The sequence below is a fragment of the Anomaloglossus baeobatrachus genome, chromosome 2 (genome assembly GCF_048569485.1).
Source record: "Anomaloglossus baeobatrachus isolate aAnoBae1 chromosome 2, aAnoBae1.hap1, whole genome shotgun sequence".
NCBI lineage: Eukaryota > Metazoa > Chordata > Amphibia > Anura > Aromobatidae > Anomaloglossus > Anomaloglossus baeobatrachus.
Window position 1 is genome coordinate 753,859,133 of NC_134354.1, and position 19,739 is coordinate 753,878,871.

At 44.0% G+C, this 19,739-nt stretch overlaps 1 protein-coding gene across 1 annotated transcript in view; it reads right to left on the minus strand.

Moving 5' to 3' along the window:
- The window catches only part of CNTN5 (contactin 5), a 2,293,676-nt gene that overhangs the window by 1,580,488 nt on the left and 693,449 nt on the right, over positions 1-19,739 (minus strand). The gene's annotated exons all lie outside the window — the stretch shown is intronic.

Consider the following 19,739-nt stretch of genomic DNA (forward strand, 5'->3'; position numbering starts at 1 on the left):
TGAAAAACAATCCAAGTGAGGTGAAATAAAGCACAATTCCACCATTGTTTTGGGATTTTGTGTTTTATGGCTTGCTAACATTATTTGGAGATATGATTCTTCAGTTCAGTATCATTGCAGCATTATTGTACTTCTATAGTTTTTTATTTAACCTTTAAATTGCTAAAATCAGTTTGAATTTTATAAGAAAATTAGCTGTAATACCCAGCGCTGCCCGGGACAGTAACTAAGTGTTTCTCTGTCTCTTTCCCACTCTTTCACTCTCCCTCTCTGTCTGTATGTGTCTCTGTCTGTCTCTGTCTGTCTCTGTCTGTCTCTGTCTGTCTCTGTCTGTCTCTGTCTGTCTCTGTCTGTCTCTGTCTGTCTGTCTCTGTCTGTCTCTGCCTGTCTCTGCCTGTCTCTGCCTGTCTGTCTCTGTCTGCCTGTCTCTGTCTGCCTGTCTCTGTCTGTCTGTCTGTCTGTCTCTGTCTGTCTCTGTCTGTCTGTCTCTGTCTGTCTCTGTCTGTCTCTGTCTGTCTGTCTCTGTCTGTCTGTCTGTCTGTCTGTCTCTGTTTGTCTGTCTCTGTTTGTCTGTCTCTGTCTGTCTGTCTGTCTCTGTCTGTCTGTCTCTGTCTGTCTGTCTGTCTCTGTCTGTCTGTCTGTCTCTGTCTGTCTGTCTCTGTCTGTCTGTCTGTCTCTGTCTGTCTGTCTGTCTCTGTCTGTCTGTCTCTGTCTGTCTGTCTCTGTCTGTCTGTCTCTGTCTGTCTGTCTCTGTCTGTCTCTGTCTGTCTGTCTGTCTGTCAGTCTGTCTCTGTCTCTGACTGTCTCTGTCTCTGACTGTCTCTGTCTCTGACTGTCTCTGACTGTCTCTGTCTGTCTCTGTCTGTCTGTCTGTCTCTGTCTGTCTCTGTCTGTCTGTCAGTCAGTCTGTCTCTGTCTCTGACTGTCTCTGTCTGTCTGTCTGTCTCTGTCTGTCTCTGTCTGTCTCTGTGTCTCTGTGTCTCTGTCTGTCTCTGTGTCTCTGTCTGTCTCTGTGTCTCTGTCTGTCTCTGTGTCTCTGTCTGTCTCTGTGTCTCTGTCTGTCTGTCTCTGTCTTTCTCCCTCTTTGTCTCTGTCTGTCTTTCTCTGTCTCTCTATCTGACTCTGTCTGTCTCTGTCTGTATGTATGTCTCTGTCTGTCTGTCTCTTTCTGTATGTATGTCTCTGTCTGTCTGTCTCTGTATTTCTGTCTCTGTCTGTCTGTCTGTCTGTCTCTGTCTGTCTGTCTGTCTCTGTCTTTCTCCCTCTCTGTCTCTGTCTGTCTTTCTCTGTCTCTCTATCTGACTCTGTCTGTATGTATGTCTCTGTCTGTCTCTTTCTGTATGTATGTCTCTGTCTGTATTTCTGTCTCTGTCTGTCTGTCTCTGTCTGTCTCTGTCTTTCTCCCTCTCTGTCTCTGTCTGTCTTTCTCTGTCTCTCTATCTGACTCTCTCTGTCTCTTTCTGTATGTATGTCTCTGTCTGTCTGTCTCTGTCTGTATTTCTGTCTCTGTCTGTCTGTCTCTGTCTGTCTGTCTCTGTCTCTGTCTTTCTCCCTCTCTGTCGGTCTTTCTCTGTCTGTCTCTCTCTGTATCTGTCTGTATGTATGTCTCTGTCTGTCTCTGTCTGTATTTCTGTCTCTGTCTGTCTGCCTGTATGTCAGTCTCTGACTGTCTGTCTCTCTGTCTGTCTGTTTCTGTCTTTCTGTTTTCGTCTGTCTGTCTTTGTCTGCCTGTCTTTGTCTGTCTATGCCTATGTCTGTCTATTTCTCTCTGTCTGTCTCATCACCGAAATCATATTACCTCACACATAAGCTTATTATGCTAAGAATGTCCTTTATTACTTATAGCAACCAATCACAGATGCTATTACTGACCAGTAGCTTCCAGCTCCATTGACTTTAATGGAGGCAGGTTTTTAGTTGAATAACTGTAAACCGCAAGGTTACATTTTCCCATGAAGACATAGTTTATGACGTTCCCTGAGTCACATGAGGCGTCTGTGCAAAATATTTTGTGATTATTAATGCGAAGGTGCGAATTCTTTTAGCGGACACACATACACACACACACATACATACATACATAAACTCACACACACATACGCTTTATATATTATATATGGTTTGTGTTGCCTTTTTCCAAGATCGTTGGTAAAAGACATTTAATTTTTCTGTTCATGGAAGTGTAGTAAGGATTATTTTAAAGTTCTGAGCTTTAGGCTTTAATGTTAATATATTGCAGTAGCTTGTTAGCCTTTTTATTGCAAATTTTGAAGGACAATTTTGCATATTATTTTTATTTCTTTTGCTTTACAATTAATTTTACATTATGATAGATCAGACTTTTGCAGCTATAGCAATTTAAAATAGTTTATTTGTTTCTTTAAATGGAAAAAGGTGGTAGTAGGATTCAAATTCTTATGTTTCTTTATTTTTAAATACTTTTATTTAACTTTTTAGGTCCCCCATGGGACTGCAATCTGCTGTTTGATTGCTTGTATCATATATTGCAATTATGTAGTGAACTTGACGTTCCTCTATGAAGCTTTAACCACAGGCTCGGCTTCAAGAGAAAAAATAAGACGGTAGTGACTGGGGGCTTCATAAGATCCCCAACTGCCATGGCTGCCCATTGACAACCTATGACTGTGCAACCTATGACAGAGTAGGGGATGATGGGCACTGTAATGTATGGGTCACCAGGAAGGCACCACTTAGGCTGCTTTCACACCTCCGGTTTCTGCAATGCGGCACACTCCGGCACTTTGCAGGAAAAACACAACCGTTTTTTTTTGCTGCCGGTTGCGTTTTTCCTGCATAGACTTTAATTAGTGCCGCATTGTGCCGCATGGCCTTGCGTTCTGTCCGGTTTTTACCGCATGCGGCAGATTTAGCCGATGCGGCGGCCGGATGGAACATTGCCTGGCACGTTTTTTTGTGCGGCAAAAAAACTTGCATTGCGCCGCATCCGGCCGATGCAACACATTTTTCAATGCATGCCTATGGACGCTGGATGCGGCACAATGCGGTAAAAACTGCATCCGGCCGCCGCATGCGGTTTTTGCCACTGCGCATGCTCAGTAGCATGCCGCAAGCGTCAAAAACCGGACGGGCCGCATTTAAAAAACGTATGCAAAGGATGTGGCTTTTTCGCCACATCCGTTGCATAGGTTTTAGAGCCGGACTGGCCGGCTCTGCACCTACCGGATGTGTGAAAGCAGCCTTATATGCCTTTACCAGAAACTGACAACAGAATTTAAAGGGAATCTGTCAGCAGAGCAGCATGATGTAGGCAAAGAGATCCTGAATCCAAACATGTATCATTTAGACTGCTGTGTGCATACTACATAATCAGAAATATTAGATTTAGCAATGCAGCAGAGATGAGAGACCTGTCCCCACCCACACCAGACTCTATAGAGATTGACACCTCACTGTCAAGTACAATCAGAGGACGAGGCGTGGCAGACTGCCATGCGGGGGACATTGTAGTCCGAGCAATGATAAGTCCTGCTGTTTAAGCAAACATAGCAAATATCCAACAGATTGGACCTTGACAAGACATGCATCCCTAAATTCTGTATTAACCCTTACAGTATCCTTTCTTTAGATTACACAGCAAAAACCTGCTGTCAGATTCTCTTAAGTGGTTAAACAGCAGTAATAGATGTAAGGTGCTGATTTTCTATGCTGCAGGTCAGGATCAGCAGCAAGAAATGGAGATGTTGATGCAGGGGAGCTGGGCTTGTTGGATGGCATATGGAACAGCAAGAGCTAGATATACACGAAGGCTTGTGGATCAGCGACACTTGGGACACTAAATGCATCAGAGCTAAATCAGGGGACAGCACATGAACAGCAGATAAGTGAAGGCAATCTGTCACCTTGTTACATTAGTGCAGTATAAACAGTAAGAGCAAAGCTGGGAGTGTGAAAAGCATCAAGAATGACTGAATAAGTTAGTAATAGTGATGAGCGAGCACGAAAATGCTCGAGTGTTTGGTACTCGAGTTGAGCAGGTTTGACCCCTGACAGGCTCGAGAGACAGACTAAGGGGCGCTTTGCACACTACGACATCGCAGGTGCGATGTCGGTGGGGTCAAATTGAAAGTGACGCACATCCGGCGTCGCAGGCGATATCGTAGTGTGTAAAGCATTTTTGAAACGATTAACGAGCACAAAAGCGTCGTAATTGTATTATCGGTGTAGCGTCAGTCATTTCCATGAATTGGGAAATACCGATGTTACGATATTGTTCCTCGTTCCTGCGGCAGCACACATCGCTGTGTGTGAAGCCGCAGGAGCGAGGAACATCTCCTACCTGCCTCCACCGGCTATGCAGAAGGAAGGAGGTGGGCGGGATGTTTACGTCCCGCTCATCTCCGCCCCTCCGCTTCTATTGGCCGCCTGCCGTGTGACGTCACTATGACACCACACGACCCGCCCCCTTAGGAAGGAGGCGGTTCGCCGGCCAGAGCCATGTCGCAGGGCAGGTGAGTCCATATGAAGCTGCCGTAGCGATAATGTTCGTTACGGCAGCTATCACCATGATATCACAGCTGCGACGGGGGCGGGGACTATCGCGCTTGGCATCACAGCATCGGCTTGCGATGTCGTAGTGTGCAAAGTGCCCCTAAGAATTTGAGTATGTCCAGCACCCGCAAAATACTCAATCGAGTACTGAGTGTTTAGATCACCCCGATGCTCAGTCGAATATCAAGCAGTGCTGATTACCGTCGCTCATCGCTAGTTACTAATCAGGAAACGTGATACATTGGAGTTGAGAGCGAAACACCAGCAGGAATCGCTGAGAGAAGCTGGTCAGGAAACTTGACATACTAGAGGTAGGTGCCATAGCACCAGGAAAGCAGATAATTTTTTTTCTGGTGCCTTAAAACAATAGAGTTCAGGATGTGACAGCACCGAGAATGGCTAAAGGGTACTTTACATGCTGCGACATCGCTAGCGATCTCATTAGCGATGTGAAATTCTAGATCGCAAGTGCGATCTTTCGAGAGCGCACATAGGTCATTTTACGCATGTGCGATCTCAAAAGATCGCACTTGCGATCTAGAATTTCACATCGCTAGCGATGTCGCAGCATGTAAAGTACCCTTAAGGCTGCTTTCACACATCCGGTTTTTGCAGTGCGGCTCAATCCGGCTCAAAAACCTATGCAATGGATGTGACGAAAAAAACGGATCCGTTGCATGCGTTTTTCCATGTGGGCCGTCTGTTTTTTGACAGATGCGGCTTGATACTGAGCATGTGCAGTGCAAAAAAAACCGCATCCGGCGTCCATAGGCTTGCATTAAAAATCACGCTACATCGCGCCGGATTCGGCACGATGCGTTTTTTTCGCCGCACAAAAAAAGTGCCAGGCAACGTTCCATCCGGTCGCCACATAGGGTAAATATGCCACATCCGGCAAAAAACGGACGCAACGCAAGGCCATGCGGCACAATACGGCGCTAATGCAAGTCTATGCAGAAAAAACGCAACCGGCGGCAAAAAAAACGGTTGCGTTTTTCTGCAAAGCGCCGTATTGTGCCGCTCAGCAAAAAACGGATGTGTGAAAGCAGCCTAAGACAAGTTTGTTATCCCGTAGCTTGGTGGCAGAATTGAAGGTGTGGACAACACCAGGAATAGCAGGACCAAGCTTGGTAATAGTATCTTGTTGTTGGATAGCAGCCTCGAGCTGCTGAACAAACCTGGATTAGGCAAAACCTAGTGGAAAATGTGGCTAGAGTCTACTGCACAAAAACCTGAATAATTAGGTGGATCCATGCTATCTAAGCCGGACTTAGGGGACAGGAGCATAGCCCGGCACTGGAGTCGGGACAGATGAGTAATACATGTATCACATATGACATAAACCCCTTCAAACAGACAATCATAAAATCCTGTTTTGATTAAAAACTGGTCATCTCAAGCCACTTATCTTGGGACATGTCCACCATAGAAGAAAGGTAAGGAAGGACTCATAGTGCATGGGTTTTAAATGATATAAAAGGTCATGTAAATGTGGAGCCATTAAACTCCGCTCATTTCTTACTCTCCAGAGTTCTGTAATAACAGGATACCTAACAAGATTCTTAATCCTTTTAGGAATAGTATATTACGTGATCATTTGTTTTGAGGTCATAAACAATTTTTAAACTGTTCTTGGTGGAATCGAGGAGTGAGTGTAAGAAACTAATAGACACAACAGCAGTGCCAGCAACTATATCTCAAAGTCAGCCATAATGCCCCACTACCCACCACCGGTATTTCTGGACATAATACCCACTTCCCACCTACATTATTATTCTGATTTAATATTATTTTGCCAATTATTCCATGGTGCTTTACGTGTGAAAAGGGATACACATAATAAAATCAAGTACAATAATGAAAAATACAAGGCACAGACTGGTACAGGAGGATAGAGGTCCCTGCCTGTGAGGGCTCACAGTCTACAGGGGATGAGTGAGGGTATAATAGATGATGGTAGCGCTGATCATGCAGCGGTTTACTGGACTGAGGGGTGGATGGGTGAGAGTATAATAGGTGAGTGTAGAGCTGGTCATGCAGCGGTACAGTGGAACGAAGGTTATTGCAGATTGAAGGCTTGTCGGAAGAGGTGGGTCTTTTGGTTCCCTTTAAAGGTTTCCATGTTAGACAAGAGTATGATATGTTGGGGTAGAGCATACCAGACTATGGGGGAGGCACAGGAGAAATCTGGTATGCGATTGTGGGGAGAGGAGATAAGAGGGGAGTAGAGAAGGAGGTCTTGTGAGGATCGAAGGTTACATGCAGGTTAGTACCGGGAGACAAGGTCACAGAAGTAAGAAGGAGGCAGGTTGTAGATGCCCTGTATGTCATGGTTGGGGTTTTTAACTGGAGTTTCTGGGCAATGGAGAGCCAATGAAGGGATTGGTAGAGTGGAGAGGCCGGTGAATAGCGGCTGGAGAGGTGGATTAGACAGGCAGCAGAATTTAGGATAGATTGTAGGGGTGCGAGAGTGCTAGAAGGGAGGCCACAGAGCAGAAGGTTGCAGTAGTCCAGGCGGGAGATGATAAGGGCATGCAGTAGTGTTTTTTTAGATTCTTGGTTAAGGAGTGTACGGATATTACTGACAATGCCCACGGTGTATTTGTTACCCAAAATGCATGCATTTTTTAAAAAATTGCACTTACAAAACACATAAGCTGAAACATAAAGCTTTTACCATATTGTATTGATTTAGGTTTTAATTATTAAGTTCCCAAGCAGGGACATCACATCAATTCCTCACAATTCATAGATTCATTGCATTTAGCAGTTTTATCTTCACACTTTCCCAGTTTGCAAGTTACATTTAACATGACCTCAGGCCATGAGTTCACATGTACTGCAAATTACATACATTTAGCTATTACTTGTCTCTGCCTATCAAGCCGGGAAATGAGACTTCAACACCAAGAGGATACTGCTGAGAATTCACGCATGACCAGACTATAAGAAACGGACGAAAGCTAGCTTAATTTGAGTTTTATCTGTTTTTCTTTACTGCACAGGTTGTACAGTATTTACACACCGGAAGGTTTGACATAAAATATAGGCAAATTAAAAAAAAAACAAACGGTTCCCCTCCGCAAATGGCAGCCTGGTGGCCTCCACTCCATGTCCGAGCCTTATGCTTTGCTCATCTGTAGTCAGATCTTTTGTATACAAATTCCTATTTGTCTTTTCTTACCTTTCTTTTTACATAGTTACATAGTTACTAAGGTTGAAAAAAGACCTAGGTCCATCTAGTTCAACCTTCCTCCACCAATTATACATTTAGTCACTAAGTCATTTATAACCGACAATGTTGTGTACTGAGGAAATCATCCAGCCCTGATATAAAAGCTGTTATAGTATCTGCCATTACTACCTCTTGTGGTCGGCATTCCACAGTCTGACTGCTCTAACTGTAAAGAACCCTTTCCTATTTAGCTGCCGGAATCCCTTTTCTTCCACTCGCAGTGAGTGCCCCCTGGTCCTTAGTACTGTCTTTGGAAGAAATAAGTCATGTGCCAGTCCTTTATATTGACCACACGTGTATTTATACATATAAATGAGATCTCCTCTGAGACGTCTTTTTTCTAAGCTAAACATATCTGACTTTTTCAACCTCTCATCATACGGGCGGCCTCCATTCCAAGTAATAGTCTAGTTGCCGCCTTTGAACTGACTCTAACTTCTGAATGTCCTTTCTAAAATGTGGAGTCCAAAACTGGATCCCATATTCCAGATGTGGCCTTACAAGTGATTTATAGAGGGGTAACAATACGTTGGGATCGCGGGATCTAATCTCTCTTTTTATACACCCTAGAATCTTGTTTGCTTTAGCAGCTGCTGCTTGACATTGAGTGCTGCTGCTCAGCTTATTTGTAATGAGAATACCCAAGTCCTTCTCCTGTTCTGTAGTCCCGAGTTTACTTCCATTTAATGTATACGCAGTTATAGGATTACTCCGTCCTAGATGCATTACTTTACATTTATCAACATTAAATCTCATTTGCCAAGTATCTGCCCATTCTGACATCTTATCCAGATCTTTTTGTAATATTATACTATCAAGGTCAGTTTTTAATATCCTACATAGTTTGGTGTCATCAGCAAAGACTGACACTTTACTATCAATCCCATCCACAAGGTCATTAATAAAGAGATTAAAAAGAATTGGTCCTAGCACAGATCCCTGCGCCACCCCACTGCTGACTATAGCCCATTTAGAGAATGTACCATTTATGACTACTCTTTGTTTCCTATCTTTTAGCCAATTCCTTACCCAGTTGCATATAGTTTCCCCCAGTCCTTGCTTCTGTAGCTTTAGTATAAGCCTATTATGTGGTACAGTATCAAATGCCTTTGCAAAGTCCAAATAAATCACAACAGCTGCATTACCAATATCCAGGTTTGCACTTACCCCCTCATAGAACCCCAACAGGTTGGTTAGACACGACTTATCTTTCATGAATCCATGCTGTCTGTCAGTTATTATATTATTTTCTGCAATATATTTTTGCATGTCATCCCTTAAAATGCCCTCAAAAACTTTGCATACTACTGATGTCAGGCTTACTGGACGGTAGTTGCCTGGATCTACCCTCTTACCTTTCTTAAATATCGGTACCACATCAGCAATCCTCCAATCCTGAGGCACCAACCCTGTTACAAGAGAGTCTAAAAAGATGAGATACAGCGGTCTGTCAATTACGGAGCTCAATTCCCTCAATATTCGTGGATGAATGTCATCTGGCCCTGGGGATTTGTCAATGTTTAATTTACTCAGACGTAGGCATACTTCTTCTTGTGTTAAATTGATTATATCTGGTGGGGAACTTTGATTTTTCACTTGTTGAATGATCCCTGGTACAGTCAGTTCCTTGGTGAACACAGATGAGAAATGCCTATTTAATATCTCAGTCTTTTGTTTGTCCTCTATAACTAATTTGTTATTATATTTTAAGGGGCCAATACTATCCTTTGTTTTCCTTTTGGCATTAATGTATTTATAAAAGATTTTGGGATTTATTTTAATGTCATTGGCGATTTTTGTTTCAGTAGTTAGTTTTGCTTGTTTGATTTCTTTTTTGCATTGCCTATTGATATCTTTATACTCCTGCAATGCTATTTCTGTATTCTCAGCCTTTAAGATTTTAAACGCCCTTTGTTTTTGTTTTATTATACTTTGTACAGTCTTATTTATCCAGAGTGGTTTCTTTTTATTCCGGGACGTTTTATTACCAGAGGGTATACGTTTTTTACAGGACTCTAGCAATATAGCCTTAAACTTTCCCCATTTATGTTCAGTATCCCCAGTTACCATGACTTTGTCCCAATCTACACATTTAAGCTCTTCCCTTAATTTGTTGAAATCAGCTTTCCTAAAATTCCAGGTTTTAGCATTTCCCCTTTGAAATGTTCTATTGAATATTATGTTGAAGCTTACCATATTATGATCGCTGGTGCCCAAGTGCTCCCGGACCTGTAGATCTGAAATTGTCTCCGGTCTATTTGACAGGACCAAATCTAGTAAATTATCTCCCCTGGTCGGTTCACCTACCATCTGAGAGAGGAAATGGTCTTGAATGGTAGATAAGAACTTACAGCTTTTAGCACAACCAGAAGATTCTATGTCCCACTGAATGTCTGGATAGTTGAAATCCCCCATAATAAGAACCCGATTATTATTATTAGCTGCCTTTTCAATTTGTTCCAGCATTTCACCCTCTATTTGTTCAAGTATGTTAGGAGGCTTATAGCAAACTCCAATTAGCATTTTTCCATTATTCTCCTCCCCATGTACATTTACCCATACTGACTCTACATTGTTGCAGTTCCCCAGTTGCAGTTAGATCAATTTATCCCAAGATGAGTTTTGCAAGTTTTGGAAAAAAGCAAGATATAATATTGTTATACTCTATTGGGAGATGTTTGTGCTCTAAGGGTGTTTTACACGCTGCGACATCGCTAGCGATGTCGCGAGCGATAGCACCCGCCCCCGTCGTTCGTGCGATATGTGGTGATCACAGCCGTAGCGAACAAGATCGCTATGGCAGCGTCAAACGCACATACCTGTTCAGCGACGTCGCTGTTGCTGCCGAACAATCCCTCCTTCAAAGGGAAGGTTCGTTCGGCGTCACAACGATGTCACAGTGGCGTCAGAAAACAGCCGCCCAATAGAAAAGGAGGGGCGGAGATGAGCGGCCGGAACATACCGCCCACCTCCTTCCTTCCTACTTTCCGGTGGACGCAGGTATGATGATGTTCGTCGTTCCTGCGGTGTCACACACACAATGTGTGGTGCCGTAGGAACGACGAACAACCAGCGGTATGCACCACCAACGAAATTATGAAAAGGAGCGACGTGTCAACGAGCAACGATTTTTGATGTTTTTGCGATCGTTGATCGTCGCTCCTTTTAGTCACACACAATGATATCACTAACGACGCCGGATGTGCATCACGAACACCGTGACCCCGACGATATATCGTTAGCGTTATTGTTGTGTGTAAAGTACCCTTAAGTGTCTATATGTGATCACCCAATGGTTGAGGATCTTTGGTTGTATTTTTTTTACTCAATCTGAGTACACCCTTCAAATATTGCTGTTCCACTCATTCAGGAACAGTTTTTCTCTTTACCATGTGCCTTTTCATTTCCGGTAACAAAGAAACAAATTTTCCCTTTACCCAACTGGGCATGTAACACAAAACGTCCTTTTGGGTGTGGCTATATTTTTATTGGCCATCTTCAAATGAGATAAAGCAAATATCAATAGAGAACTTCTTGGAACAGAGGGACAGAAAAGAAAAAAAAAAAGCTGTTCCAGAACAAGTAAAACAGAGGCAATTTGAGGAGGTGCTCAAAAATCCAGTAAAATCCAGTAAAAGGTCTTTGTTACATGCCCTTAGGCACCAGGCTCAGACAAAACCGTTTCTTTTGAACCTTAGCTATATAAGCCCCTTCATCAGAAACTATTGTTTTTATTGTTGGGTGGCTGATGTACATGGTTCCTAATAATTATACGGACCAATATTACTTAGGGAGGAGTCGGGTGTCATGGGATATGAAATGACAGAACAGGGGCTCCTAGGCTGGCCCTCAGACTGAGCCCTGCACTGTCCCTTATCTCAGAGGTACACTTGAGGGTAGCAAGGTTTGAGCCCCCAGCGAAATCGCGACTCCTGTCCAAGCCCTGATCTTACTCCCTGTCTCACCCCACCTTTGAGGCGGGCTGGAAATACAGTAACAAAACCCCACAGAAACAATGCAGACAAGGAAGAACCAAAACTCGTGCACACTGCTCTCAAACAGAAAGGAGAGGCAATATGTGTATGGAAAATAAAGAAAAAGTAAGTAAACACACAAAAGGAAAGCTTCAACAGCACTCAAAATAGCAACTACAGATCACCAAGAACTGGATCACCACAAAAGACCGGAATCGCTGGAGCTATGCTGAAGCTATTATTGGCTTAGAAACACAGGCTCCCATACCTTAACCCCTTAGCGACCCATAACATCCTGGGTATGTCATGGATCGTGTGAGGTTAATCTCCGCCCCCTGCCGTGGCTAGGACGCGGTGATCCGCACACATATCAGCTAATTTCAAAAGCTGCCTGCTAGTCGCCAGTGGAATCACGTTCCACCCGCGACTATTAACCCCTTATATCTTGCTGCCAAAATATGACAGCGAGATGTATATGCGCGCAGCCATTATGATGACTTACCACGCCCCCATCGGAAGTGACGTGACGTGACCAAATGACTTCCGGTGATTGCTATGGTAGCACAGGGTCATGTGATGACGCCTGTAGCTAACATGAGTCACTTTCTCTCAATACCGGAATAGTGCCAGCATTCACAGTAAAGCAGCATATCTGCAGATCTCAGCTCTGTATCTGGAGATATGGAAGGGCAATCAGATAGCTGATCCATATAGCCCCCTAAGGGACCTAGCAAAATAAAAAAAAAGTTAAAAAAAGTTTTAAAAAATTTAAAAAAAAAGAAAAAATCCTGAAAGTTCAAATCACACCCCTTTCGCCCCACTGACATTTAAAGGGTTATAAAAATAAAAAATATACACATATTTGGTATCACCGCATTCAGAAACGCCCGATCTATCAAAATATAAAATAAATTAATCTGATCAGTAAATGGCGCAGCGGCAGAAAAATTTCATACACCAAAACTACGTTTTTTGGTCGCCAAAAATTTTGCGCAAAATGCAATAACAGGCGATCAAAATGTATCATCTACGCAAAAATGATACAGTTAAAAACGTCAGCTCAATACACACAAAAGAATAAGCTGTCACTGAGCCATAGATCCCAAAAAATGAGAACGCTATGGGTTTGGAAAATGGGTCAAAACGTGCGCCACTTTTATTGGACAGTATTGTGAATTTTTTAACCCCTTAGATACATGTAAACCTATTCATTTTTGGTGTCTCCAAAATCGCACCGACCTCAGGCATCACAGTGATACATCCGTTTTACCATATAGTGAGCATGGTGAATAAAATATCCCAAAAACTATTGTGCAATCTCACTTTTTTTGCAGTTTTTCCACACTTGAAATTATTTTGCTGTTTTTCAGTACACTATATGGTAAAACTTATTGTTTCTTTTAAAAGTACAACTCGTCCCGCAAAAAACAAACCCTTAAATGGCAAGATTGATGGAAAAATAAAAAAGTTACGGCTCTCGGCAGAAAGAGAGGGAAAAAAAATGGGAGAACGCAAAACGCCCGGGGGCTTAAGGAAGAGACAGCTGTGGCTGGTAATTAGCAACCTGAGCTCCCAGGAGCCGCACACAAATCCACAAGAATTAACCCTTGCAGGACTGGGGTGAAATGGAAATGAATAAGCCAATGCCTGGTACCACACTGTGATACCACAGAGGAGTACAAGCCACCTCCTTGCAACCAAGGTGTGAATGAACTGAATAATATCACCAGCACCAGTCCAGGGAAGATAATAGTATTTAAGCACATGGACAATACTGATGATCATCAGCTGGGTGGAAGTTGAGCTCCTTCTGGGTCCAAAAGGGAGAGAGATGAATCCAGCAGGAAAGCTACCTATACCAATGAATACTGATAGCAGGAACAATAGAAAATCAGGGAGCATTCTGCTCAGCCAAACACTGTGACCTTCTATTGCCAGAAACCACATGACTTTGGGACACTCATGACACATCCATGACACATTGCATCTGCAATATCGCAGGGGCACTTAAGTTTAAGGCAGCTTCAGAACAGCGCTTACAAGCTCTACAGCAAAGATCTTACAAGTGTGCACTGTACTGTAGAAGTAAACAGTAAGCTTGACTTCAAGCAGTAGATTATAACATTGAAAATCCCTTTGTATCTGAGAAAATCAATTTCAAGAACTTTGCAAATTAACAAATTTAAAAAGTTGGGACAATGCCTTTAAGCGACAATGCCTTTAAGCGTATTCAAAAAGCACTGACACTTTTTGGGGTTTTTTGTTTGCAACATTTCAAGGTCAAGGTAATATTCTCGCCTCCTTGGTATCTCAATATTAGACAAGGTAATATTAATATTTTCCCGTAGTTGGGTGTACCCACCCCCGAGTCTATTATTTCCCTGCTTCTATGCATTACAATACAGATGGACGCGGCAGATTGGTACACCAGCTGTTGACAAGGATTCCTAATTTCCGATAGGCCCCCGTCTCTACATGAATTGAATTTAGAAGATTCTACCATACATAAAAGCAAAATGATATTGTCTGTGTCGGACATGAACAGGATGAATGTCTCAGTCTACTCTCCGGCGACAATGAGGCCAATGGTGTGATAATAAGCGGGCAGAATACATTTCTACAACTGTCACAAAATTATTCCTTGTGATTGACAGGTCTAGATCATATCTGAATTAAACGCCGAGCATTTGGCTGCGTTATAGACATGGATTTTTTACAAAATCTGTTAAAGGATCATCTGCGGGAAACTCGGCAGCGAGGACAGGTGTTGAGAAATGTCTCTGACAAAACAAATTCTATTAGGAAGGCAGGATTTATGGAGTGGATGTGTCGCCCGCAGCACAATGGACATTCACACTACATTTCACTTTTTCACAATTTGCCAAAAGTCTCAACTTTAGGAAAGCTTTAGCTGCAATTATACTTATAGCAAAACAATATTCACTGTTTTATTCATGGATCGTAGAGAGGGTCGGACTTGCCCAACCAAGGGCAAGAGTTTAATCATTAGTATCGATGAGCGAACCTGAAAAGTAAAGTTCGGTGTTCATACTAAAGATGGACTTTACTAAAAAAAAAATCAGTATTCGAGCTTGGAGTTCGGGTGCTTTACGTATGCTGACCACTTGAGTGACCATCGCTGTGCTTGGGAATGCTTGGTGCCCGGTGCTCGAAGCTCAAGCAGTGCGAGCCACTTGCAGTGTTTAACCGGATCACACTTGGGGTAACTACAGCATGATCAGATGTAGTTTGCACCTTCCGAAAAAAATAGAAAAACCCCACCCTCCCTCCACCGAAATGATCTGTTCATGTCTGGCTGTATGGCGGGCTTTGCACGTTGTGACATCGCAAGCCGATGCTGCGATGTCGCACGCGATAGTCCCCGCCCCTGTCGCAGGTACGATATCGTGTGATAGCTGGCGTAGCGAAAATTATCGCTACGCCAGCTTCACATGCAGTCACCTGCCCTGCGACCGTCGCTCTGGCCGGCGACCCACCTCCTTCCTAAGGGGGCGGGTTGTGCAGCGTCATAGCGACGTCACATGGCAGGCGGCCAATAGCAGCGGAGGGGCGGAGATGAGCAGGATGTAAACATCCCGCCCACCTCCGTCCTTCCGTATAGCCGCCGGCGGCAGGTAAGGAGATAGTCCTCGGTCCTGCGGCTTTACACACAGCGATGTGTGCTGCCGCAGGAACGAGGAACAACATCATACCTGTCGCGGCACCGGCATTATGGAAATGTTGGTGAATGCAACGATGATACAATAACTACGTTTTTGCGCTCGTTAATCGTATCATCTAGCATTTACAGAGTACGATGTCGAAAGTGACGCCGGATGTGCGTCACTTTCGATTTGACCCCACCGACATCGCACGTGCGATGTCGCTACGTGCAAAGCCGCCCTATGTGGAAGGAGGCCCGAACTACCCAACTAGTGACTTCCACTGGCGTTCCAGTCAAGTCCAAGCCCCAAACCAAACTTCACCTAAAGTCCGGCATAACCCGGTAAACGCAAACTTCCACAAGTCCGCTCATCTCTAATCAATCATAAGAGGTACAGATGTAGCTTTGGTGCCTTTGAGCTTCTTCCACATAAATATTGAATATGGCACATGTTACAGACTTTAGATTTAGGTATTGGACCATTACACCCCAGGTTGAGGATCCTCCAGTTGACCGGCACTCTATCACAAAGATAGACCCTAATAGTCAAGTAGAAAAAAAAACCCTTTTGGAGGTGACTTGAAGCTAATTACTTGACACTAGAGCCTATTTTGAATGAGATGAGATGCCAGGAGATGTGTCCCCTCTAGAGCACGGATCTTTCAAAATTTGTTTTACAGAGATTTCCTGAAATATGCACATAAAGACAATTATTATGTTTTAGAGTCTCTCCAGACTGTAAAACATAAAACCCCCCAGAAATCTATGAAGAGGTTAAAAAACAATAGAAGACTTTTTTTTGCTACGTTTAGCCCTAACCTCTTCTCCCTCCCATCACAATTCCCATGCCTGATCCTCCGCTCACATTGCACTAGTCTTTTACATGGTCTTTGAGATCATCTATGGTCTGGATCCTTCAACAGATAGTGACTAATTTATGTGATCCGGTGGGGAGCAATACGTGTCTTAGGCCGCTTTCACATTGCGTTCTGATCTCCATTCAGTGTCCCGTTGGGGCTTCTGTCCAAACCTTCTGCAAAACGGGTTTCGGATGTATGCGCCATCGGGGTCACTGACTGTAATGCTGTAGATGGAGTTACCGTGTGTTCTATCGTGCACCATTTTTGGGAGTGTATGCTTTCTAGAGAAGGAATCCCAGATGCAGTATACTACATCCGGGTGTCCACCTCCAGAAAGTGTACACTCCCGAAAATGATGCACAACAAAGCACATGGTGACTCCATCTGCACCATTATAGTCAATGGCCCCGTCGGCGCATACGTCCAAAACTCGTTTTGCGGGGGGATTCAGACAGAAGCACCAACGGGACACTGAACAGAGATCACAACGCAGCGCGAAAGCAGCATTAGATGTCGATGACGTACAGTATATTGCACATCAAAGTGTGGAAACTGATCCCTCCAAATTGTGGGAAAATTCAAAACTCATCTCACTGATCACAAATTGATTTGCTCATCTTTATTTCACTCTGAAAACAAATTTGGTTGGGTGCTTTGTTTTCTCAAAAATGAATGCATTCATGTTATAGACACAAAAGGCTGTGATTATTTGAATTTTTTTCCCAAGAAATATGGAAGTCGCAATATTGAAAAGTAAAATACAATTTTCACAACTTTCAGTTGTCGCCACAATGTTGTGACTTATGACTTTTTTTCTTATGGTGCTTTGACGAAGATGTGTGTGCAAATGTTACTTTTGAACACCCATCATAGTCTCCTTTAAAAAAAAGCTTTACATCTTGCAAGACTTATCTCAATATGTTGAACCAACAGCAAAGATAAGGAAGGACACATCTTTATATGCTTTGTGTGTGTCCCATGCACACACCAAACTCTCTCAGCTTGGTCTGTGGCCGTAGGGGCTGCTTTCAGGATTGCTCATTGTGAGCCGTGTTGGTTTTCGTGCCCTTTATTTAGTTCTTTACACTTGAAGTTCTCAGAAAATACAAGAATAACAGTTGTGTCATTCCACGGAGGTTTTTTAGGTCACTTAGCAGCAGAACTGGGTCACAAGTGCTGTAAAAAGTATTCATTGAGTTTATCAAAAGAAATGCTTCAACTCTCAATGGGATTCTTCTATTTCGCCATGATATTGCCCACACTTCTGAAATAGATTGGCTATGGCATGGAGCAACATCACTGACCTGTCTACAGATGAAATATCAGGATTTATTATCCAATCACTAGGAAATAAGGAGCTTTTTTCCTACTAAATAAATTTATCACTAACCTATACCATGGGTAATAAATATAAGATTGCTGGGGGTCTAACCATTGAGATCTTCACCGACCCTAAAGGGGGCTTTACATGCGTGAAAGCACCCGCCCCCATCGGTGGTGCGTCACGGGCAAATCGCTGCCCGTGGCGCACAACATCGCTAGGACCCGTCCTTTCTAAGGGGGGCGGTTTGTGCGGCGTAACAGCGACATACCACAGCAGGCGGCCAACAGAAGCGGAGGAGCGGAGAGCAGCCGCATCTCCGTCACTCCCATCTCGTTGCCGGAGGACGCAGGTAAGCTGTATTTCGTCGTTCCCGGGGTGTCACACATAGCGATGTGTGCTGCCTTGGGAACGACAAACAACCTGCGTCCTCAACAATCAACGATTTTTTGAAAAGGAACGACGTGTCAATGATGGACGATTTGGTGAGTATTTTCCAACGTTAACGGCCGCTCGTTGGTGTCACACGCAACGACGTCGCTAACGATGCCGGATGTGCGTCACGGAATCCGTGACACCGGTGATATATCGTTAGATACGTCGTTGCATGTAACGGGGCCTTAAAAATGGTGGTTCCTTGATGTCATGGTTGTTTTTATCTATAAGTATTTAGTGTCAGTTTTTTGGGGTCTGAGTCTCACTTTCCCCTGTGAGACTCTGCTATTTAAATGGGTTTTAGTTTCCTTTGACAGTTGTAGGGTTAATGGCAGTATTCCTTGCCAGCAAGCAGGCCTAGTTACAACTCAGGTGTTTTCAGTCTGGACCAGACCCGGTCCCTTTATATACCCTATGCTACCAGCAGAGGGTGCTGGTTATTCTTGATTGTCCTTTTATAGAACCTCTGCTACCAGCATAGAGTGCCTGTTATTCTTGTTTTTCCCTTTATATACCCTCTGCTACCAGCAGATGGTGCTGGTTATTCTTGATTCATTTAGATGCTGGTCTTAGGCGGGCTTTGCACACTACAACATCGCAGATGCGATATCGGTGGGGTCAAATCGAAAGTGACACACATCCGGCGTCGCAGTCGATATCGTAGTGTGAAAATCCTTTTTGATACTATTAACGAGCGCAAAAGCGTTGTTATCGTATCCTCAGTGTAGGGTCCGGCATTTCCATTATTTGGCAGCAGCGACAGGTATGATGTTGTTCCTCGTTCCTGCGGCAGTACACATCGCTGTGTGAGAAGCCGCAGGAGCGAGGAACATCTCCTACCTGCGTCGCCGCGTCTCACGCCGGCTCTGCAGAAGGAAGGACAGAGGTGGGCGGGATGTTTACATCCTGCTAATCTCTGCCCCTCCGCTTCTGTTGGCCGCCTGCCGTGTGACGTCGCTATGATGCCGCAAGACTCAACCACTTAATAAGGAGGCGGGTCGCCAGCCAGAGCGACGTCGCAGGGCAGGTGAGTGCATGTGAAGCTGACGTAGCGATAATGTTCGCTACGCCAGCTATCACCATGATATCGCAGCTGCGACGGGGGCGGGGACTATCACGCACGGCATTGCAGCATCGGCTTGCAATGTCGTAGTGTGCAAAGGGCCCCTTAGAGCTGTCAGGAGCTGCTGAAACCCATGGCAGAGTTGATGGGGTGGTTGCAGTCCTGTTGCGGACTGCAGCAATAGTTTGTGTTGTTTTCCCCCTGTCTTCCTTTCCTGGTGTGTTGTTTCAGTGCAGCGGCTAGCATCCTTTACCTGCTCACTCCTTAGCCAGGACTATTGTAGGGTCATCTCATGGCTTCAGGTTTCTGCTTGGTGACAAGTAAGGAACCTGTGTAGGAACTGGCTAGGAGTGCAGGGTACAGTGGCAGGTAAGTGTGCAGGTGTCCATCTTCCCTATCACTAGGGGTAGGGCCCACTTTTGTTAAAGTGTTCCCAGTGTACCCCTTTGTCTTTTGTGGCGTTACCCCTTTCTTAGTTACATAGTTACTAAGGTTGAAAAAAGACCTAGGTCCATCTAGTTCAACCTTCCTCCACCAGTTCTACACCTGGTCACTAAGTCATTTATAACCAACAATGTTGTGTACTGTGGAAATCATCCAGCTCTTTTTTGAAAGCTGTTATAGTGTCTGCCATTACTACCTCTTGTGGTAGGGCAT